Source organism: Pelodiscus sinensis, unplaced genomic scaffold (genome assembly GCF_049634645.1).
Source record: "Pelodiscus sinensis isolate JC-2024 unplaced genomic scaffold, ASM4963464v1 ctg91, whole genome shotgun sequence".
Taxonomy (NCBI): domain Eukaryota; kingdom Metazoa; phylum Chordata; order Testudines; family Trionychidae; genus Pelodiscus; species Pelodiscus sinensis.
The window spans coordinates 323,328-345,348 of NW_027466033.1; the positions used below are offsets into that span (position 1 = coordinate 323,328).

The following is a 22,021-nucleotide window of genomic DNA, read 5'->3' on the forward strand; positions in this document are numbered from 1 at the left end:
AAGTGGGTGTTGTGTTTGGGGCTTTCTTGCTGTGTGCTGAGCTTGTGTTTGTGAGTGAGGCTTTAGCGAGGGAGTTCTCCAGGTGAAGGAGAAGCAGATACAGGAGTCTTGGGGGAAGTGGGTGTTGTGTTTGGGGCTTTCTTGCTGTGTGCTGAGCTTGTGTTTGTGAGTGAGGCTTTAGCGAGGGAGTTCCCCAGGTAGAGGAGAAGCAGATACAGGAGTCTTGGGGGAAGTGGGTGTTGTGTTTGGGGCTTTCTTGCTGTGTGCTGAGCTTGTGTTTGTGAGTGAGGCTTTAGCGAGGGAGTTCCCCAGGTGAAGGAGAAGCAGATACAGGAGTCTTGGGGGAAGTGGGTGTTGTGTTTGGGGCTTTCTTGCTGTGTGCTGAGCTTGTGTTTGTGAGTGAGGCTTTAGCGAGGGAGTTCCCCAGGTAGAGGAGAAGCAGATACAGGAGTCTTGGGGGAAGTGGGTGTTGTGTTTGGGGCTTTCTTGCTGTGTGCTGAGCTTGTGTTTGTGAGTGAGGCTTTAGCGAGGGAGTTCTCCAGGTAGAGGAGAAGCAGATACAGGAGTCTTGGGGGAAGTGGGTGTTGTGTTTGGGGCTTTCTTGCTGTGTGCTGAGCTTGTGTTTGTGAGTGAGGCTTTAGCGAGGGAGTTCTCCAGGTGAAGGAGAAGCAGATACAGGAGTCTTGGGGGAAGTGGGTGTTGTGTTTGGGGCTTTCTTGCTGTGTGCTGAGCTTGTGTTTGTGAGTGAGGCTTTAGCGAGGGAGTTCCCCAGGTAGAGGAGAAGCAGATACAGGAGTCTTGGGGGAAGTGGGTGTTGTGTTTGGGGCTTTCTTGCTGTGTGCTGAGCTTGTGTTTGTGAGTGAGGCTTTAGCGAGGGAGTTCTCCAGGTAGAGGAGAAGCAGATACAGGAGTCTTGGGGGAAGTGGGTGTTGTGTTTGGGGCTTTCTTGCTGTGTGCTGAGCTTGTGTTTGTGAGTGAGGCTTTAGCGAGGGAGTTCTCCAGGTGAAGGAGAAGCAGATACAGGAGTCTTGGGGGAAGTGGGTGTTGTGTTTGGGGCTTTCTTGCTGTGTGCTGAGCTTGTGTTTGTGAGTGAGGCTTTAGCGAGGGAGTTCCCCAGGTAGAGGAGAAGCAGATACAGGAGTCTTGGGGGAAGTGGGTGTTGTGTTTGGGGCTTTCTTGCTGTGTGCTGAGCTTGTGTTTGTGAGTGAGGCTTTAGCGAGGGAGTTCTCCAGGTAGAGGAGAAGCAGATACAGGAGTCTTGGGGGAAGTGGGTGTTGTGTTTGGGGCTTTCTTGCTGTGTGCTGAGCTTGTGTTTGTGAGTGAGGCTTTAGCGAGGGAGTTCTCCAGGTGAAGGAGAAGAAGATACAGGAGTCTTGGGGGAAGTGGGTGTTGTGTTTGGGGCTTTCTTGCTGTGTGCTGAGCTTGTGTTTGTGAGTGAGGCTTTAGCGAGGGAGTTCTCCAGGTGAAGGAGAAGCAGATACAGGAGTCTTGGGGGAAGTGGGTGTTGTGTTTGGGGCTTTCTTGCTGTGTGCTGAGCTTGTGTTTGTGAGTGAGGCTTTAGCGAGGGAGTTCTCCAGGTGAAGGAGAAGCAGATACAGGAGTCTTGGGGGAAGTGGGTGTTGTGTTTGGGGCTTTCTTGCTGTGTGCTGAGCTTGTGTTTGTGAGTGAGGCTTTAGCGAGGGAGTTCTCCAGGTAGAGGAGAAGCAGATACAGGAGTCTTGGGGGAAGTGGGTGTTGTGTTTGGGGCTTTCTTGCTGTGTGCTGAGCTTGTGTTTGTGAGTGAGGCTTTAGCGAGGGAGTTCTCCAGGTGAAGGAGAAGCAGATACAGGAGTCTTGGGGGAAGTGGGTGTTGTGTTTGGGGCTTTCTTGCTGTGTGCTGAGCTTGTGTTTGTGAGTGAGGCTTTAGCGAGGGAGTTCTCCAGGTAGAGGAGAAGCAGATACAGGAGTCTTGGGGGAAGTGGGTGTTGTGTTTGGGGCTTTCTTGCTGTGTGCTGAGCTTGTGTTTGTGAGTGAGGCTTTAGCGAGGGAGTTCTCCAGGTAGAGGAGAAGCAGATACAGGAGTCTTGGGGGAAGTGGGTGTTGTGTTTGGGGCTTTCTTGCTGTGTGCTGAGCTTGTGTTTGTGAGTGAGGCTTTAGCGAGGGAGTTCTCCAGGTAGAGGAGAAGCAGATACAGGAGTCTTGGGGGAAGTGGGTGTTGTGTTTGGGGCTTTCTTGCTGTGTGCTGAGCTTGTGTTTGTGAGTGAGGCTTTAGCGAGGGAGTTCTCCAGGTAGAGGAGAAGCAGATACAGGAGTCTTAGGGGAAGTGGGTGTTGTGTTTGGGGCTTTCTTGCTGTGTGCTGAGCTTGTGTTTGTGAGTGAGGCTTTAGCGAGGGAGTTCTCCAGGTGAAGGAGAAGCAGATACAGGAGTCTTGGGGGAAGTGGGTGTTGTGTTTGGGGCTTTCTTGCTGTGTGCTGAGCTTGTGTTTGTGAGTGAGGCTTTAGCGAGGGAGTTCTCCAGGTGAAGGAGAAGCAGATACAGGAGTCTTGGGGGAAGTGGGTGTTGTGTTTGGGGCTTTCTTGCTGTGCGCTGAGCTTGTGTTTGTGAGTGAGGCTTTAGCGAGGGAGTTCCCCAGGTAGAGGAGAAGCAGATACAGGAGTCTTGGGGGAAGTGGGTGTTGTGTTTGGGGCTTTCTTGCTGTGTGCTGAGCTTGTGTTTGTGAGTGAGGCTTTAGCGAGGGAGTTCTCCAGGTAGAGGAGAAGCAGATACAGGAGTCTTGGGGGAAGTGGGTGTTGTGTTTGGGGCTTTCTTGCTGTGTGCTGAGCTTGTGTTTGTGAGTGAGGCTTGGTGTGTGTGCTTTTTTGTATTTGGTTTATTTATTTATTTATTTCCCCCTGTGTTTGAGAGTGAGGCTTTTTTTTTTCCTTTTTCTTTTCTTTTTTCCCCCACCTCTCCTCTGCCCTCCCCCTCCCCTTGATGGAGTTTGTGCTGTGATTGGCTGTGATTGGCAGGTGGAAACTGTTGGCTTCTAATTAAAGTTTGAATTCTAGAAGCCTCTGCTGATTGACTGAGCCTTAGTAGGGGGAGGGGCTTTATAAGGCAGTGGGCAAGCGACCAAGGAGCTTGCGAACAGGTGATTGCTAACAGGGAGTTTTGAGAGGGAGTTGGGAAGGGCGGGAGGTTCTCTTGCCTTTCTTTTTAAATCCCTTTTCCAGGACAGCAGCGATGGTTGGATGGGTCTGCTGTTGTTACCTGCACAGCGTGTGCCATGTTTGTCTTCCTCCCGGAAGAAAGAACAGATTTCATCTGCACCAAGTGCAAGCTGGTCGACATTTTGGAAGAAAAAATTAGAGGACTGGAAGCCCAAGTGTCGACCCTACGCTCAATCAGAGAGGATGAAGACTTCCTCGATAGAAGGCAGCGTTTAATCCTGCAAGCACGGCAGGCGGAAGAGCCAGAGAGGGCAGTACGTGACCAAGAAGAGAACTGGCAGCATGTAACTTCTAGAAGGGGAAAAAGGCCAGCACAGGAATCCCCCGATGCTATAGAGGTAAGCAATCGCTTTCAAGCTCTCTCCATAGGCTCTGCAGTGCTGAAAGCTCGGGAAGGGACCTCACAAGGAAGAAACCATAAGGGAACACCATCTACTGGACGGCATGGGATGCGTAGTCCTACGGATGGGGGTTCCACGGCCACCACGCCCAAAAGGAAACGACGGGTGGTGGTGGTTGGGGACTCCCTCCTAAGAGGGACTGAGCCATCCCTCTGCCGTCCGGACCTGGAATCTCGAGAGGTGTGCTGCTTACCGGGAGCTCGCATTCAGGATGTCACTGAGAGGCTTACCAAGCTGATCAAACCTTCGGATCGCTACCCCTTCTTGCTTCTCCACGTGGGAACTAATGATATGGCCAAGAATGATCTTGAGCGTGTTACTGTGGATTATGTAGTGCTGGGAAGAAGGATCCAAGAATTTGGAGCGCAAGTGGTATTCTCCTCCATCCTCCCTGTTGAAGGGAAAGGACTGGGCAGGGATCGTCGAATTGAGGACGTAAATGCGTGGTTGCGCAGATGGTGTCTGTCACGTTGCTGAATTGGAGGGAAGCAGCCAGATCGCTGCTGCACCCCTAGAAATTGGTGTGGGGGGAGCCATGTGGGGTATTGAATGGGAGATTATTGTTTGTTGATCTTATGTACGCTATTTATGTGAGTGTATAATGTCTATGTGTGTAGGTAGGAATCTGTAATCTGTGTAGAAGCTGAATATTTCTGTGAATGTGGTTGAGCATTGCTATGGACAGGCTGAGTAGTGAAGCCCTGTGGAACAATGGCCTTTGATGGCCCAAAGACACACCTAAAGCAGGAGGGCGGAGACCCAAGAGCTGCCAGCAGAGAGAGGCTGAGGACCAGGTGACCGGCTGAGACCAGAAGAGGCGAGGAAGGAGGTATAAAGAGGCCATGCGGTCGATGCCATTTTGTTCTCAGCTCAGCACTTCATCCCAGAGGCAGCACTGCAGGGATTGGAGAGCCCGGAAGACCTGTGAACCCATCCTGATCATAGGATGTGCAATAAGAACTTTTAAACCAGCAGCTGCAACATCTCTGCTAGAGCCTGCATCGAGAACTGGGAGATTCGGTGCATGTAACGTACTGTACTTTAATAACCTTACTCTCAGGCTTTTCTTTCTTGTAATAATAAACCTTTAGATATAGATTCTAAAGGATTGGCCCAGCGTGATTTGTGGGTAAGATCCAGAGGGTAAATTGACCAGGGATCTGTGGCTGGTTTCTTGGAACCGGACAGGACTTGTTCGGGGTAGGTGGGATTGGGTGCTAGGACCCCCCACCTGTGTATAGGCCCGGGGCCATCTGGGGCACGGATATTGCTGGGGTGTCGGAGGGGCTTTGCTCGGGAGGCTTCAGGCAGGCAGCTGAAGCGCTCTGTGAGACTGGTTTGTGGCCTATTTGGAGAGGTCACCAGTCAGGGGGGGCTGTAAGGAGCCCCGGATTCGAGCAATTCGCCCTGAGCGGACGCCCTCGGCTGTGCCCAGACACGGCCCGGTCCGTCACAGTGTCGCAGAGAGGGCTTTGGTTTCTTTGACCATGGGACTCTGTTCCGGGCGCAAGGATTGTTAGGAAGAGATGGGATCCACCTAACGAAGAGAGGAAGGAGCATCTTCGCGGGCAGGCTTGCAAACCTAGTGAGGAGGGCTTTAAACTAGGTTCGTCGGGGGACGGTGACCAAAACCCTGAGGGGAGTGGGAAAGTCGGATACCGGGAAGAAATGCAGAGAAGAAGGGGCAAGAAAGGAGGACCCATGTTTCGAATGGAGAAGATAGGACGATCAACTGGTTACCTGAAGTGTTTGTACACTAATGCGAGAAGCCTGGGCAACAAACAGGAAGAACTGGTGGCCCTGGCCCAGACCAAGAAATATGACTTAATTGGGATAACAGAGACTTGGTGGGATGACTCGCATGACTGGAGTGCTGTCATGAAACAGTATAGACTGTTCAGGAACAACAGGCAGGGGAGAAAAGGAGGAGGAGTTGCACTATATGTAAGAGAGCACTACGATTGCTCTGAACTCCAGTATAAAGAGGGAGAAAAACCTGTTGTTTTGGTTTGATGTTGTGGTTGGTGTTTGCTACAGGCCACCGAATCAGGTGGATGAGGTAGATGAGGCTTTCTTCGGACAACTGAGCGAAGCTTCCAGATCGCAGGCCCTGGTTCTCGTGGGGGACTTTAATCACCCTGACATCTGCTGGGAAACCTATATGGCAGTACACAGGCAATCCAGGAAGTTTTTGGAGAATGGTGGGGATAATTTCTTGACACAGGTGCTGAAGGATCCAACCAGGGGCCGTGCGCAGCTTGACCTTCTGCTCACAAACAGGGAGGAACTAATAGGGGAAGTGGAGGTGGGTGACAACCTGGGAAGCAGTGATCATGAGATGGTAGATTTCAGGATCCTGACCAAAGGAAGAAAAGAGAGTAGTAAAATATACACCTTGGACTTCAAAAAAGCAGATTTTGACTCCCTCCGAGATCTGATGGGCAGAATCCCCTGGGATGCTAACATGAAGGGGAAAGGAGTCCAGGACAGCTGGCAGTATTTTAAAGAAGCCTTACTGAAGGCACAGAAAGAAACTATCCCAACGCGTAGCAAAAGAGGTAAACATGGTAGGAGACCGGACTGCCTTACAGGGGACATCCTTGGTGAACTTAAGCACAAAAAGGAAGCTTACAAAGAGTGGAAACTTGGACAAATGACCAGGGAGGAGTTTAAAGGTATAGCTCGAGAATGCCGGGGGGTTATCAGGAAGGCGAAAGCACAAATGGAATTGCGACTGGCTAAGGATGTGAAGGATAACAAGAAAGGTTTCTACAGGCATGTTAACAAGAAGAAGGTGATCAGAGAGGGTGTGCGGCCCCTAATAGATGAAGCAGGTAACCTAGTGACAGATGATGAGGGGAAAGCTGAAGTACTCAATGCTTTCTTTGCCTCTGTATTCACGGACAAGGTTGGCTCCTGGCCTTCTGCGCTAAGTGACGCAAGATGGGATGAAGATGGACAGCCCGTGTTGGGTAAAAAGAGAGTTACTCACCTGGTGCAGTAACATCTGTTCTTTGAGATGTGTGTCCCCGTGGGTGCTCCACTCGAGGTGCTGGGCTCGTCCCGGCGCCGCAAACCGGAGGAATTTTCACTAGCAGTAGCTCCCTGCCGGACCGCGCATGCGCGAGTGCCCCTTCGCGCCTTTCATCTGAGCGCAGTCCGGTCTTGTCAGTTTCCTCCCAACCGGAAGCATCTGAAAGACATAAATAGAAGCTCCGAAGCAGGGAGGAGGGTGGGACATGGAGCACCCACGGGGACACACATCTCAAAGAACAGATGTTACTACACCAGTCTTTTCTTCATCGAGTAGTGTCCCCGAGGGTGCTCCACTCGAGGTGAGTACACAGCAGTGGTCCAACGTGACATGAGTGCTTCGGACCTATCGCCTTCGGGCTGTAGACAAGACAGCCTGAGCTACCCTCGAATCGGAGGTAAGTATGTTCGCAAGGGCATAGTGTTTAGCGAATGTGAGGGTGGACGACCAGGTTGCCGCACGGCATATGTCCTGCAATGGTACTCCGTGAAGATAGGCAATGGATGTTGCTATGCCCCGGGTGGAATGAGCACGAAGACCGCTCGGAAGAGATTTGTTGCGCAAGGCGTAACATTGTGTGATGCAAGCAACGACCAAACGGGAAATACGCTGTGCAGAAAGTAGTTTGCCCTTGGAGCGTTCGGCTGTAGAAAGGAAAAGCCGTTGAGATTTCCTAAAGACCCGAGTTCTGTCAAGGTAAAAAGCCAGTGCTCGTCTGACATCTAGGGTGTGTAGACGTGCTTCTTCCAATGAGGAGTGAGGCTTTGGGTGGAAAGTTGGTAGAATTATGGGCTCATTTATATGGAAAGCAGAGTTGACCTTTGGCAAAAACGCTGGTTGGACACGCAGTACTGCCGCATGACTGAAGAATTGCGTATACGGCAGATCAGCAGAAAGAGCTGCTAATTCGCTTACTTGACGCGCCGACGTGATGGCAAGTAGAAACACAGTTTTCATCGTGAGCATCCGTAGACCACATGTTGCAAGCGGCTCAAAGGGCGTGCGAGTCAGAGTGTCCAATACTAGAGGCAAGTCCCAAGGCTCTGGTGGGATCCTGTGGGTCAGATACAAGTTGCCTAACCCCTTCAGAAATCTCTTGGTGATAGGGTGGGCGAACACTGAATAACCGTCAACGGGAAGACGGAAGGCTGAAATTGCCGCTAGATGCACCCTTAAGGAAGAAATAGTTAGTCCCGTCGTCTTTAGATGTATCACATAATCCAGTATCTGTTGTATAGACGACAAGTGAGGGTCAAGATCCCTTGCCAAACACCACAAATGGAAACGACGCCATTTATAGAGATAGGATTTATGCGTTGAACTGCGCCTACTGTTAATCAACACGCGTCTCACTTCTTGGGAACATGAGAGTTCCAAAGCTTGGAGCCAACTAGGAGCCATGCTGTGAGGTGCATGCGGTCGATGGCTGGGTGAAGAATCGTGCTGTGTTTCTGAGATAGCAAGTTGGACAGCTGCGGTAGTCGTCGTGGATAGGCCGCTGACATTCTCGACAGCTGTGTTAACCAGATCTGCCTGGGCCAGAAAGGTGCTATCAGAATCACTGTTGCGCCGCCCAGTGCTATCTTCTCCAAAACACTTGGAATGAGTGGAAGAGGAGGAAAGGCGTATAGCAATTGGTGGCGATCCCAGTCCAGGAGGAAGGCATCCCCGAGAGAGTCTGTGCCGATGCCTGCTCGTGAGCAATACTGAGGACATTTCCTGTTGTGTTGAATGGCGAACAAGTCCACCTTGGGAAAGCCCCATTGCAAGAAGATGTCGCGGAGCACTTCGGGATGCAATTCCCACTCGTGCTGTGAGAGGAAATGCCTGCTCAGAGTATCGGCAATTACATTGTCCTTGCCAGGAAGGTATGCTGCAGTTATGGTGATACCTTGTTGAATAGCCCAATTCCACAGGCACACAGCCTCCGCACACAGGGAGCGGGAACGTGACCCCCCCCTGCTTGTTGATGTAATACACAGTGCATATGTTGTCAGTGAGAATCTGTATGGAGTGTCCTTGGATGATGGGCAGAAAGTGCTTGCAGGCCTTGAAGACTGCTCTTAGCTCGAGAAAATTTATATGCTGTAGCGATTCCTGGGGCGTCCAGAGACCCTGCACACGGAGCTCCCGAAGGTGGGTGCCCCAGCCGAGCAGAGAGGCATCTGTAGTGATTTGTAGAGATGGTTTTCGGGCATGAAAGGGGACCCCTGTTAGCATGTTGTTGGGGTTGTCCCACCATGTCAGGGAAGTCCGCACCTGACTGGGCAGAGAAACCACCCTGTTTGTACTGCGCACCTGGGGCGTTTACACGGTGAACAGCCAATGTTGAAGACTTCGCATATGGAGTCTGGCATGCGGAACCACATATGTGGTGGCTGCCATGTGTCCCAATAGTTGCAGACAGGTAAGTATTCGGGACTTTGGGGAAATTGATATTGATTGTACCAGGTCCTGTATGAGTTGAAACCTCTTTACCGGCAAGTATGCCCTCGCGGTTAGGGAGTTGAGTCTTGCTCCGATAAACTCCAGGTCGCGAGTAGGTGTTAGGAAGGCCTTCTTGATATTGATTATGAGCCCGAGGGCTGTGAACAAAGTGGTAGTTATAGACACTGCCCTCGTAGCCTCGTCGAGTGTAGAAGCCTTTAGCAGGCAATCGTCCAGGTATGGAAAGATTGTAATATCGAGGCGTCGCAGGTAGGCCGCCACTACCGCCGGGGTCTTGGAGAAAACCCGTGGGGCCGCCGATAGTCCAAAAAGCAGCACGCGATATTGAGAGTGGTCGGACCCCACTGTGAACTGAAGGAATCTTCTGTGCGCCGGGTGTATCGTTATATGGAAGTAGGCGTCCTGAAGATCGAGGAACGCGAACCAATCCCCTTTGTCGAGAGCTGGGATGATCAAAGATAACATGACCATCTTGAATTTTTGCCTTCTCAGATGACGGTTGAGCCGACGTAGGTCCAGGATAGGCCTCCAACCCCCAGATTTCTTCTGGGTGAGGAAATAGCGAGAGTAGAACCCTCTCCCCAAAAAGGGTGTCGGCACCCTTTCCACTGCCCCTAATGAGAGAAGGCGCGACACCTCTTGATGTAGAAGAGTCTCGTGAGAGGGGTCCCTGAAAAGGGATGGGGCAGGAGGGGAGGGAGGGGGAAGAGAGGTGAAGGGGATGACATATCCTGAAGTGATTACGTTGTGAACCCACCGGTTGGTGGATATGAGAGCCCAACGAAGCTGATAAGGCCTGAGACGATGATGGAATACGCCTTTTGTGATGTCCCGAGTCTCTGTTAACGGGGTGGTCCGAAGTCCCTCGATCAAACCATCAAACCTGCTGTCGGCCCTGCTGCTGGACAGACGTCTTGTTAGGTTGCTGGCGATGCTTCTGGGGCCGTTGTCTTGGCCTCTGTTGCTCATATGGCCTGGCGCGTGGCGTCGCATAGGAGAATGGTCTTTGCCTATTGTAGGGTTTCCTACGTTTGTGGGGGGGGTGCACATCCCTAGCGTTCTCAAAGTTGTACGTGTATCCTTGCCCGAGTGGAAGACCTGATCTGTTGACTCAGCAAATAGCGACTTGCGATCGAAGGGCAAATCCTCCACCTTGGCCTGCAACTCCTTCGGGACAGCGGCCTGGTGTAGCCAAAACGCCCGACGCATGACTATGGCCGAAGCTGCGGATCTAGCAGCTGCGTCAGCCATGTCAAGGGCGATCTGCAAGGCTATTCGGGCGACCGTATAGCCCTCTTGTATCACTGCCTTGAGCATCTGACGTTTGGAATCCAGCAAGTGCTCAAATAGAGGGAACAGTTTCGAATAGTTATCGAAATCATAGAATCATAGAATAATAGGACTGGAAGGGACCTCAAGAGGTCATCGAGTCCAGCCCCCCGCCCTCAAGGCAGGACCAAATCGTGGTTTGCTAGCTGTGCCGCAAAGTTACACATCCTCAGAGCAGAAGTAGAGGAGGAATATACTTTCCTGCCCAAGATATCCAGTCGTTTGGCCTCCTTGTCGTTTGAGGGATTCTTGGTCTGAGACGATCTTGTTCTCTGCTGTGCCGCATCCACCACAAGGGAGTTAGGCTGAGGATGTGTAAACAGAAACTCCATATCTTTCTGAGTGATGAAGTACTTCTTGTCCGACCGCTTATTAGTTGGTAGCGATGTGGCCGGCGTCTGCCAGATGTCGTTGGCGATCTCCAGTATAGCGTCAAAGGGAAAAGCGAGCTTTGACTTTTGGGAAGGTTGTAGATTCTTAAGCAACTGATGTTGTTTCTGTTGCACGTCCACTGTCTGAACGTCCTGGGATTGTGCAACCCTCTTGAAGAGCTCCTGGAACTGCTTGTGGTCCTCCGTAGGAGACAAGTCCGCAGGGATCACTGCGTCATCTGGCGAGGATGAGGAACACTGCGCCGGGGAATCAGGGCTCTGCTGTTCCTGAAGAGGAGTGTGGTCCTGCTTATCCTCCTGATATTGCGAATCCAAATCCCCAGCCGAGGATGGTGGGGCAACATAAGGAGTAGACTCGTCCAGACCGTGCGGAGATTCATGCCGAGAAGATTGCGGTGACCGCGATCGCGAATACCTTCTGCGGTGAGATGAACGAGAAGAGCACTCGTGATAACATCGGTCATCCCTCCGGCTGCGGCAGGGAGAACGGCTGTATCTTCTCACTGTGTCATACCAACGAGGGCACTCTGTACGTCTTGGGGATCTTGGTGAAAGGGATCTCCTATAGTAGCGTGAAGGAGACCACGAGTAGCGGTCCCGATAGTACCGACGTGGCGGTGAATGACGAGGTGACCTATAGTAGGGTTCCCTGGAGGTCGTGTAAGGGTGAATACGACGACGGCAATCAGCATGGGACGAGGTAGGTGAATCAGGTCCAGGTGAGAAGGTGACACTGTCCGGCGTTATTGATGGTGTCTGGACCCTTGCAGACTTTTGCGAGGCATTGCAGGCAGGCTGAGGAGGTGCTTGTGGCAGAACAGCAGACAGTGAAGAAGCCTCTGCCACTTGAACATCGGCAGAGTAAAGGCTCGGTGCAGCTTGATCATCCGGGAATGTGAAAGCAGGAGGCTGGGCTGGCAGAGACTCCTGCGGCGGAGGTGCATCCGGTGCCGATATGCCCGGCACCGAGGAGCCCAGAGCGGCACCTAAGGAAGGCACTGTGGGTGCCGACACAGCTGGCTGCAGGCGCGCATGCGCCGGAACTCCCCGTGCCGGGGCTTCTCTTGCCGGCTCCGCAATGGCCGTTAAAGCCGTTGCCGGCACCGACTCCGCTCGCGACCCCTTCTTGGGTGTCGGAGCGGAGCTTTTGGGGCAGGCTGCAGTTGGGGCAGAAGAGCTACGGCCCTTGCCCGCCTTGCCCACGGGGAGTCTCGGCGCATAGCCAGAGCTCCCCGGCTTATCCACGGTGCCGCCCGGCGTCCCGTGGATCTTGCGGGCTTGCCCAGCGTGCTCAGTAGATGCAGAGCGCGGCTCGGAGACCTCCGGAGCTTGGAGAGCCTTGTTGAACAAAAGGACTCTCAACCTCAGCTCCTGATCCTTTCTGGCGCGAGCTGTCATCTTCGCGCAGTGGCCACACTTCATAGAATCATAGAATAATAGGACTGGAAGGGACCTCAAGAGGTCATTGAGTCCAGCCCCCCGTCCTCAAGGCAGGACCGAGACATCTGACACACCGGGAGTGTCCATCTGAGATGGGGATAGCCTCCTGGCACTGGAGGCACTTCTTGAAACCAGGTGATCCTGGCATCCTTGAGTCCTTTGTTGTTTATTTAGTCTGAGTCAATTTCAGTCAGGAAGGCACTGACTGGCCGCTGAAGAAAAAACGGCTTTTTTTTTTTTTTTTAAAAGGGAACTACAACTAGAAACAGTATAACAGTCTACTACCTATCACTAACCAAGTAAACTATAACTAGGAAAATTTCCCTTTCTCCTCAGAGAGGGGAAGGGAGCCTAAATTAACTCCGTCTGCGGCTGGTTGGAAAGAAACTGACAAGACCGGACTGCGCTCAGATGAAAGGCGCGAAGGGGCACTTGCGCATGCGCGGTCCGGCAGGTGGCTACTGCTAGTGAAAATTCCTCCGGTTTGCGGCACCGGGACGAGCCCAGCACCTCGAGTGGAGCACCCTCGGGGACACTACTTGATGAAGAAGAACAGGATAGGAACTATTTAGAAAAGCTAAACGTACACAAATCCATGGGTCCAGACTTAGTGCATCCGAGGGTACTGAGGGAGTTGGCAAATGTCATTGTGGAGCCTTTGGCTATTATCTTTGGAAAGTCGTGGAGATCGGGAGAAATCCCGGATGACTGGAAAAAGGCAAATGTAGTGCCCATCTTCAAAAAAGAGAAGAAGGACGATCCAGGGAACTATAGGCCGGTCAGTCTTACTTCGGTTCCTGGAAAAATCATGGAAGGGATCCTTAAGGAATCAATATTGAGGTACTTGGATGAGAGGAAAGTCATTAGGAATAGTCAGCATGGATTCACAAAGGGCAAGTCGTGCCTGACCAATCTGATTAGCTTCTATGATGAAGTAACTGGCTCGGTGGACATGGGGAAGTCAGTGGATGTTATATACCTTGACTTTAGCAAGGCTTTTGATACGGTCTCCCACAATATTCTTGCCAGCAAGTTAAGGGATTGTGGATTGGATAAATGGACGGTAAGATGGATAGAAAGATGGCTAGAAGGCCGGGCCCAGCGGGTAGTGATCAATGGCTCGATGTCAGGATGGCGGTTGGTTTCTAGCGGAGTGCCCCAAGGTTCGGTTCTAGGACCGGTTTTGTTCAATATCTTTATTAATGATCTGGATGAGGGGATGGATTGCACCCTCAGCAAGTTTGCGGATGACACTAAGCTGGGGGGAGAGGTAGATACCCTTGAGGGCAGAGATAGGGTACAGAATGACTTAGACAAATTGGAGGATTGGGCCACAAGAAATCTGATGAGGTTCAACAAGGACAAGTGTAGAGTCCTGCACTTGGGACGGAAGAATCCCAAGCATAGTTACAAGCTGGGGACCAACCAGTTAAGTAGTAATTCTGCAGAAAAGGACCTGGGGGTTACAGTGGATGAGAAGCTAGATAGGAGTCAGCAGTGTGCCCTTGTAGCCAAGAAGGCTAATGGCATATTAGGTTGCATTAAGAGGAGCATTGCCAGCAGATCCAGAGATGTCATCATTCCCCTTTATTCGGCTTTGGTGAGGCTGCATCTGGAGTATTGTGTCCAGTTCTGGGCCCCCCACTACAAAAAGGATGTGGACGCATTGGAGAGGGTCCAGCGGAGGGCAACCAAAATGATTAGGGGGCTGGAGCATATGACTTATGAGGAGAGGCTGAGGGACTTGGGTCTGTTTAGTCTGCAGAAGTGAAGAGTAAGGGGGGATTTGATAGCAGCCTTCAACTTCCTGAAGGGAGGTTCCAAAGAGGATGGAGAGAGGCTGTTCTCAGTAGTGACAGATGGCAGAACAAGGAGCAATGGTCTCAAGTTGAGGTGGGAGAGGTCCAGGTTGGATATTAGGAAAAACTATTTCACTAGGAGGGCGGTGAAGCACTGGAATGGGTTCCCTAGGGAAGTAGTGGAGTCTCCATCCCTAGAGGTGTTTAAGTCTCGGCTGGACAAAGCCCTGGCCGGGTTGATTTAGTTGGAACTGGTCCTGCCTAGAGCAGGGGGCTGGACTTGATGACCTTCTGAGGTCTCTTCCAGTTCTATGATTCTAAGGGCGCAAGCGGTGGTGAAATACATTGGACTCACCAGGTACTGGAGTAGAAGGGAGGTTAGGCAGACCCTTGACCAAATTTTCAAACTTGCTGCCTAGAGGCGGGAGTCGCTGAAGAACGGTTGTTAGGGGCTCTTCTATGGTGGTTTTGAGGTTGGAAGCGATTCTGTTCAAAAGGCCGGTACTGCTGTTGTCTAGTAAAGGCCGTGTCCCTGTGTCTCTGGTAAGGTGTGTAGCACTTCCTCCGGTGGAGTGGAGTGTACATCCCCAATGTGCGCAAGGTAGCGCGCGAATCTTTGCTACTGTGCAAGACCTCGTCAGTACCTGTAGCAAATCATTTGGTCTCGTGGGCCGAGTGGTGCAGCTCTCTTTAGAAATCTCACACCAGTGCTTTTTTTGCATTTTGTCAAATTTGCCGTGAAAGTGTTCTCAAAAGCAATGTGTGCTAGGCCATCATCTGAGACTGCTCTCACATGAAATCTAGGGCAGACTGCAGGTAAAATGGAGCAGGAGACATTCTCCCCCAAGGAGCTCAGTCACACATTTCATTAAGGTATTATTTTTTAAATGAGCGTCAAGGAAGCATGTCCTGTAGAGTAGTGGCCAAAGCAAGAAGGGCCATATGAGTGTTTAACATGTCTGCACATACCTAGCTTGCAACGCCAGCTACAAAACTGCCATGCAAATACCTGTTCTCACTTTCAGAAGAGTTTGTACATGAAAAGCAGGCAGCATTATTTCCCACAAATGTAAACGACTGTGTTTGTCTGAGTGACTGGCTGAACAAAAACTAGGACTGAGTGGATTTGTAGGCTTTAGAGTTTTACATTGTTTAATCTTGAATGCAATTATTTTTTGTACATAATTCAACATGTATTAATTCAGCATTCATGTTCAACAGATTACACAACAGTAATTGTTATGGGGAATTGAAAAATACCATCTGTTTTGTTTTTTACAAAGCAAACATTTGTAATAAAAAATATAACGTGAGCACTGTACGCTTTATATTCTGTTGGAATTGAAATCAATATATTTGAATATGTAGGAAAAACATCCCAAAATATTTAATACTTGTCAAGTACTGTAACAGTGCAATTCAAACTGTGATTAATCACAATTTTTTAAATTAATCGTTTGAGTTAACTGATTAATCAACAGCCCTACTATTTTCCTGTGTCTCCAGTATAAATTGAGCCAGGTAATACTTCTGAGGAGAATTAAAAGTACATCTACACAGGTAGAAGGGAAATTGAACCATCAGACTAAGTGAGTGGACAGGGATAAAGCCAGCAAGTCCTTTCTCCCATTCCCCAGGAGGCTTGGGGAAATACAAGCAAAAGGCAGGAGCCTTTTCGGCATCCACCACTGCCACTTCTGTGAGCAAAACTTACGTCACTCCCACCCCCACCGGCAACGTCAGTGGTGCTGTGAGAGCTTCTCCTGCCAACATCGCTACCCCATAGGTTGTTGCAGTGCTTCCATTACGTCAATGACAGAGCTCTCTCCCATTGGCATAAAGCAGCCACACCACAAGCTTTCAGCTGGGTTCCTGTAAGAGCTCTATGGCAGGCATGGCCAAAGGGAGTTGAAGCCTCTGGGAACTGACTACAGGCAAAAAACCTGCTTAGCCAACGACGATCAACTGATCAAGTTCACTTTTAGTCACTGGGAAGTGAGTTTTGCTTGACTTGTAACCATAGCGTCTTCTAGTCTTTATTATCACCTACCCCTATGGTCTTTGGTAATAAACTTACTCTTGTTCGTAACAAACTCTGAGTGCTAAGTGTAGGCCCTCAGCTAAGCGAGCAGGCTGCACTGGAGGTGCAGTAGAAAGAAGGCCTGGAACATAGGCCTTTGTATCAGAGACCTGAGGCCTAGGCTAAAATAGCCACCAAACCTTTGTGGCTACAAAGCAAAGTGAAAAGGAACATGCTGAGCCATCCTCAGGATAAGGTCAGGGTGACAGCAGGACGGACAGGGATGTTTTGATCAAACCAACATGAACAAGGTAACAGGCGACCCCTGGGTACGTCAGTGGGTGGCACTCTGGTATGTCAGGGGCAATACGGAACGTTAATATTGGTGTACATGGATGCATCTCTGCGGGGGGGTCTCTTGGGCCAGCTGTGGGGGAAATGGAAAGTCCACCATTCACTCAGCTGTGTCTTTTGTCATGTGCTAGTCTGACTGCAGACACTGATCTGAGGAACTAGGCCTTTGCTTTGTTGACAGTTAACCTGGCTGGGTCCTTCAAATCCCCCTAGCTCTTGTGGTGGTTGGGTGGTCTGCTCGAGATCGACTGTGACAGACATGGAACAAGTCTACGACTACTGGGAGGAGAAGAAATAGAGGCTGTGGGGCTTCTGTTGTCTCTGTCTCTTATCACAGGAACAAGCCGACAGTCAATGATAAGGGAAAGTAGAAAAGAAGCTGTTGCCAGGGAAAAAACATTTAAAGCTATTATGTTCAAAATATCCGAGGGGTCGCCGTGTTAGTCTGAATCTGCAAAAGCGACGAGGAGTCCTGTGGCACCTTAGAGACTAACTGAAGTGTAGGAGCATAAGCTTCTGCTCCTACACTTCAGTTAGTCTATAAGGTGCCACAGGACTCCTCGTCGTATGTTCAAAATGGAGCCTCTTTAGATTCCATCTTGTTTCCCTTCTTCTCCCTGTGTTACCCTTTTCCCGCCAAAGTGCACACAGTCACCTGCACGGTGCACCCCGCACTATCGTTTGCACTCAGTCCAAAACTGTGCACTAGGCACTAAAATGAGCTGCACACCACTCAGAAACTGTGCACCCCTCCCTACTGGAGTGTTGCACACGGCACCATTTGCTGCACACCACCCTTGCCACCCTTTTCCCGCCTTGAAGGGCTTATAAGCCCTGACCAAGGAAGGGTTCGGGTTCGCCATTGTCCGTCTGTATTGTAGCCTGTCAGTCACTGTCTGCTGTCCCAAGTCCTGTCAGTGTCTGTTCGTCTCCCATGGTGATCCATTTTAGTTTGTGGGTTCTGGTATAAGGTTTTGTTCGAGTGTGGGAGAGAGAGCCTCGCGAGTGTGGGAATGCCCCACTTAAGGATTATTGGCTTCTGCCACATAGACTTGAACTCATTTACCATCATCCTTACCCGCTGGATTGGACTGGAAGTCGAAGGGCTACCAAGCGCCGATCCCAGAGGGAATCTACCCGACTCACTGGAGGCAGAGATCCACCTGCAGGAGGGCCGTTCAACAGGACTACCTTTCCCTGTCAGCGAGGGACTCCCTGCTGTCCTCCCCTAAGGCTTTACACTAGCCACAGGGTAGAAGGTCGCAGGCATCAATCGCCATCTGCCTCTGATTTGTAAAGTATATTCCCCTTTGTTGTATCCGGGACTTATCTATCTTCTTTTCTTCTGGGATAGGGTGGGTTTACACTGTTGTTGTTGGTGTATGTTCTACTGTTCAAAATATATGGTTTGGCCCTAAACATTGGTCTAGCCTGATTTGTGGTTACCCAATCCAACGGTGATCAGATACGTAACACCAGGCCGAATCTGGCTTCTGGGAGGGGGACACCCAGCTTTAGGCCGTGGGCTTAGTCATTGCCATTAGCTTTAGCTCCCACAACAATTGCTTACCTCAGTTCCCCAGGTAACAGTTTGGCGACCGCGGCAGGACCTGGTGAGGGTTGGTTCATCCCTTGTCAGGCCCTGAGCACACTCACACTTGTATGGGTGGTGCTTAAACATACAACAACAACAACAGTATTGCTGTGCTCGTGGCGGGTTCCGTCTTCGGGGACCCTATCCGTTATCCCCGATTGTGATTTCAAGGTGGTCCTGGGGTTCCAGCTGAGGGGGACGCCCCTCTGGGACCCAGGCCGCCCGACAGTGACAGGTTCCCGACCCTGTCAGCTGAGGGTAAAGCCCTGACCCTGGGAGCAGTCGCTTAAGAAGGCGGAAGGCCTACTCTGGGTAGTGCGCCTGGGCGCTGCAGTCATCTTTTAAACCCCTTCTGCCGCTTGGTGCGGGCAGGAAAGCGGCACTCCCTGTTTGTGTGCGATTTCGTGTTTTTCGGGTTTTTTTTAGTGAGGCACTGATTGACAGGCTTTGGCTCCAAGCCTAGTCATAACCCAGTGACTCAGATATTTTTTTTAGTGCGGGCTGGGTAAGCAGCCCAATTTAGCAAGATGACAGCAAACCGGCTGTTTGACATCGATGGCTGGCGGCCTGTGCACAATAAAAGTTCTTTGGAGTTTGCTGTCAATTCCTTTGGGAAAGGAGCTAACCCCTGGGTGAAAGATTCTTTCAGGGGGGAGGATTCTCTAGATAAGTTTGGCAGTTTATGGGAAAAATACGTGGAGGCTAAGCCCCACCCAAAACGGAAACATCAAAAAAGAGCCTTGATATATGGATTGGCCATGACTAGCCAAGAGCTAGCCTCTCAAATGAGATCAATGAGATCAATGTATGAGGAGGCAATGCACCACTTGAGTGTGATTGAGGGAAAGCTAGAACGGAAGGAGTTTGAGGTTGAGTCCAAGGACTCCCTTATTCAAACTCTGAATGCTAAGATGTCCGTTCTAGAAAATAAATTGGTTGACTCGTGTAAAAGAAGACAAGGCGAAGGAGGTAATAGCTGAAAAAACTAAACAGCTTGACGACACCCAAGCCGCTGTGAGGCAGCTCATGAAAGAAGCTAGCAGCGTGCGAGCTAAAGGGGATCACACTCAGTGTAATGAAACCATTTGTAAGCTGCAGCAGCAGCTGGGCATGGCGAAGGGAGTAGTGGCGGCTATTCAGCCCCAATACCGAGAGGTAGACTGGCTGGGGGAAAGTGAGGTACAATCCAGTCTTCCCTCTGCTCCCCCTCCATCGTATCCAGGAGGGGAGGAAAAATCAGAGTGCATGGCCCCTATAACCACCACCCGGGTACAATATCCTGGTCAACCTTACCCGGTGATAAAACAAGAACAGAGGGCCCTAACGCCAGAACAGGCTCGGGCTCTAGGTAAAAATATGGGACCATGCAATAAAGAGAAGGTATTAGACTGGGTTGCCCGAATATGTGCCACCCCGAATTTGAGCTCAGAAGATATCGTGATTTTGTTAAAAGAATGTATGCCAGTGGAGGATTATTTAGCACTTCCCTGTTCCGTGGTCAATGACCCTAACCCGGACAGGAAAGTGCTGTTTACAGCTGTGTGTAAAGTGTTCTTCCCTCAAGAAGATCTGGTAGGGAAAGCATACTCAGATCAACAAAGAGAGGGAGAAAAACCTGAGCTGTACATAATTAGGAAGAAAACCTTATCTTGGTTAGCTGGGCTTGGAGATCAGAGGGCTGATAGACTGGAGTGTGACAACCCCCAGTTTAAGAAAATGTGTTATCAAGGCTTACTCCCAAATTTGAAATTGGCCCTAGGAGCTTTCGATTATCAGAATGCTCCTCTTCCTATGTTTGAGGAAAAATTAAGGGAAGTTTTTGAATTGCAGCAGATGGCAGCTGCTGGACCTAAACAGCACACCAAAAGAATATCAGCCTTGAATGAGGAAAACCAAGCTGGAGAAAAGCCTTTTAAAAGAGAAAACCAGCCATCAAAAGAGCAAAAAGCCCCAAAGTCTAGCTTTCCTCCTCGGATATTGTGGGGAAAGAAAGAAAACATTTCTGCTACCCGAAAGGTTCTTGCCCAGAGGCTGTCAAAATATCTGCCCTGGGACAAGATAAAATCCATGAATACAGACTCTATCTTTAGCGAGCTAGTCCAGTGGGAAGGAAAAGCGGCTGCTGCAGCCGAGACTCCATTTTGTGAGGAGAGGTCAAGATATACGGCACCACCATCTTGTCACAGTCCTTTGGAGCCTGATGGGCGCCGCCATTTTGAAGACCGTGGGAACCAGGGTCGCCATTTTGAAGACCGTGGGAACCAGGGTCACCATTTTGATGACCGTGAGAACCGCGACCCCCAATGAGGATGCCGAGCTTCCCTGCCCCTGAAGATGCAATGGATTACTTCACTATCATTTGATGTATATGGACGACCAATAGTAAAGGTTATGTATAAAGGGAAGTTCGGAACCATTGAACAGCAAGCATTGGTGGATACAGGGGCTTCTACCAGCTTAATCTGCACTAAACAATCACCTATAATCAAGAATACAAACGCTGATCATATAAGAACTTTACAGTCTTATAATGGCAAGACCTCTATTGTACCCTTCATTAAGGATGTTAATTGTCAACTAGGATCCTTACAGATTACAACCACTATTGGTCTGCAAGAACTAGATAATGTGGGTATCCTTGGCATAGATTTAATTAAAAACTATGGATTAGTCATAGATCTACCTAACCGGTGCCTATATAAGACCAGTGAAGAAGATGAAGTAGGAACCATCGTATTACCCTCTCACCGGATAGGATCTGTAAAAGCATGTCAAGATATAGCGATGCCCACCTGGGAATCAGATGTGCAGGAGATAGTGGAGCGACATTTAAGGGTATTTGCACAACATAAGCTTAGCTGCGGGAAAATACAACAGATAATTAGTGTAACTGGACCAGACCCACGCCCAATTAGACAATACAAATTTCCAGTAGAAGCACAGAAAGGGATAGACGACACCATACAAGCTCTATTGACACAAGGAATAATTGTCAAGTGTGAGAGCCCGTGTAATTCCCCAATATGGCCGGTCAAAAAGGCTGATGGGAAATCCTGGCGGCTTACTGTAGACTATCGGGAGTTAAACAAAGTAACTCCTAAAATGACCCCGGTAGTTGCAAAATACCCCGAAATAATTGCTCAAATTGCTAATGGTGCACGATGGTTTTCAGTAATTGATATATCCAATGCATTTTTCTCAATACCTCTCCATCCTGATTCATGGTACAAATTCGCTTTTACCTATTTACACCAACAATTTACGTTCACCCGAGTACCACAAGGGTTCCATAATGCCCCTACAATTTGCCATCGAGCGGTCACAAATCTATGGAAAAACTGTAAATATGCCAAACATATTTTAAGCTATGTAGACGATATTTTGATAGCGACAGTAGATCGGGAGGAGCACCTGAAAGTTTTAGAAGAAGTACGACACACCTTGGAAAAAGCTGGATTTTTGATCAACTCCTCCAAGGCCCAGTTAGTTAAGACCAGCGTCACATACTTAGGAGTGGAGTTAGGCAAAGATGGTAGGAAACCCAACCAGGAACGTATTAAAATGATTGCCAGCCTTCCTGCGCCAACAGACGTTCACACCTTAAGGATGTTTTTAGGCCTTTTGGGTTTCAGTAGGGATTTCATTGAGAACTTCGGGCTGAAAGCAAAACCACTTTATAAGCTATTAAAGAAATCCCAACCTTGGCAGTAGGGCGCTGTTCAACAGGAAGCATTCATGCAGTTAAAACAATCTTTGATGCAAGCCCCAGCACTTGCCTATCCTGACCCCAATAAGGAGTTCCACCTACAGTTGTCCACAGGGAAAGAAGCCATTGGGGCCATATTGATGCAAGAAAAAGGAACATCAACCAAACCAGTTGCATATGGGTCCCGGACCTTATCTGAAGTAAAACAACAATATACCGCTTGTGAAAAAGAGGTGTTGGCCTTAGTAACACAACAATTGCTTACCTCAGTTCCCCAGATAACAGAGCTTTTTCATACAATGAATGTTTAGCCTG

At 49.9% G+C, this 22,021-nt stretch overlaps 1 protein-coding gene across 1 annotated transcript in view; it reads right to left on the reverse strand.

Moving 5' to 3' along the window:
* Positions 1 to 22,021, reverse strand: part of DNHD1 (dynein heavy chain domain 1) — a 278,012-nt gene that overhangs the window by 186,155 nt on the left and 69,836 nt on the right.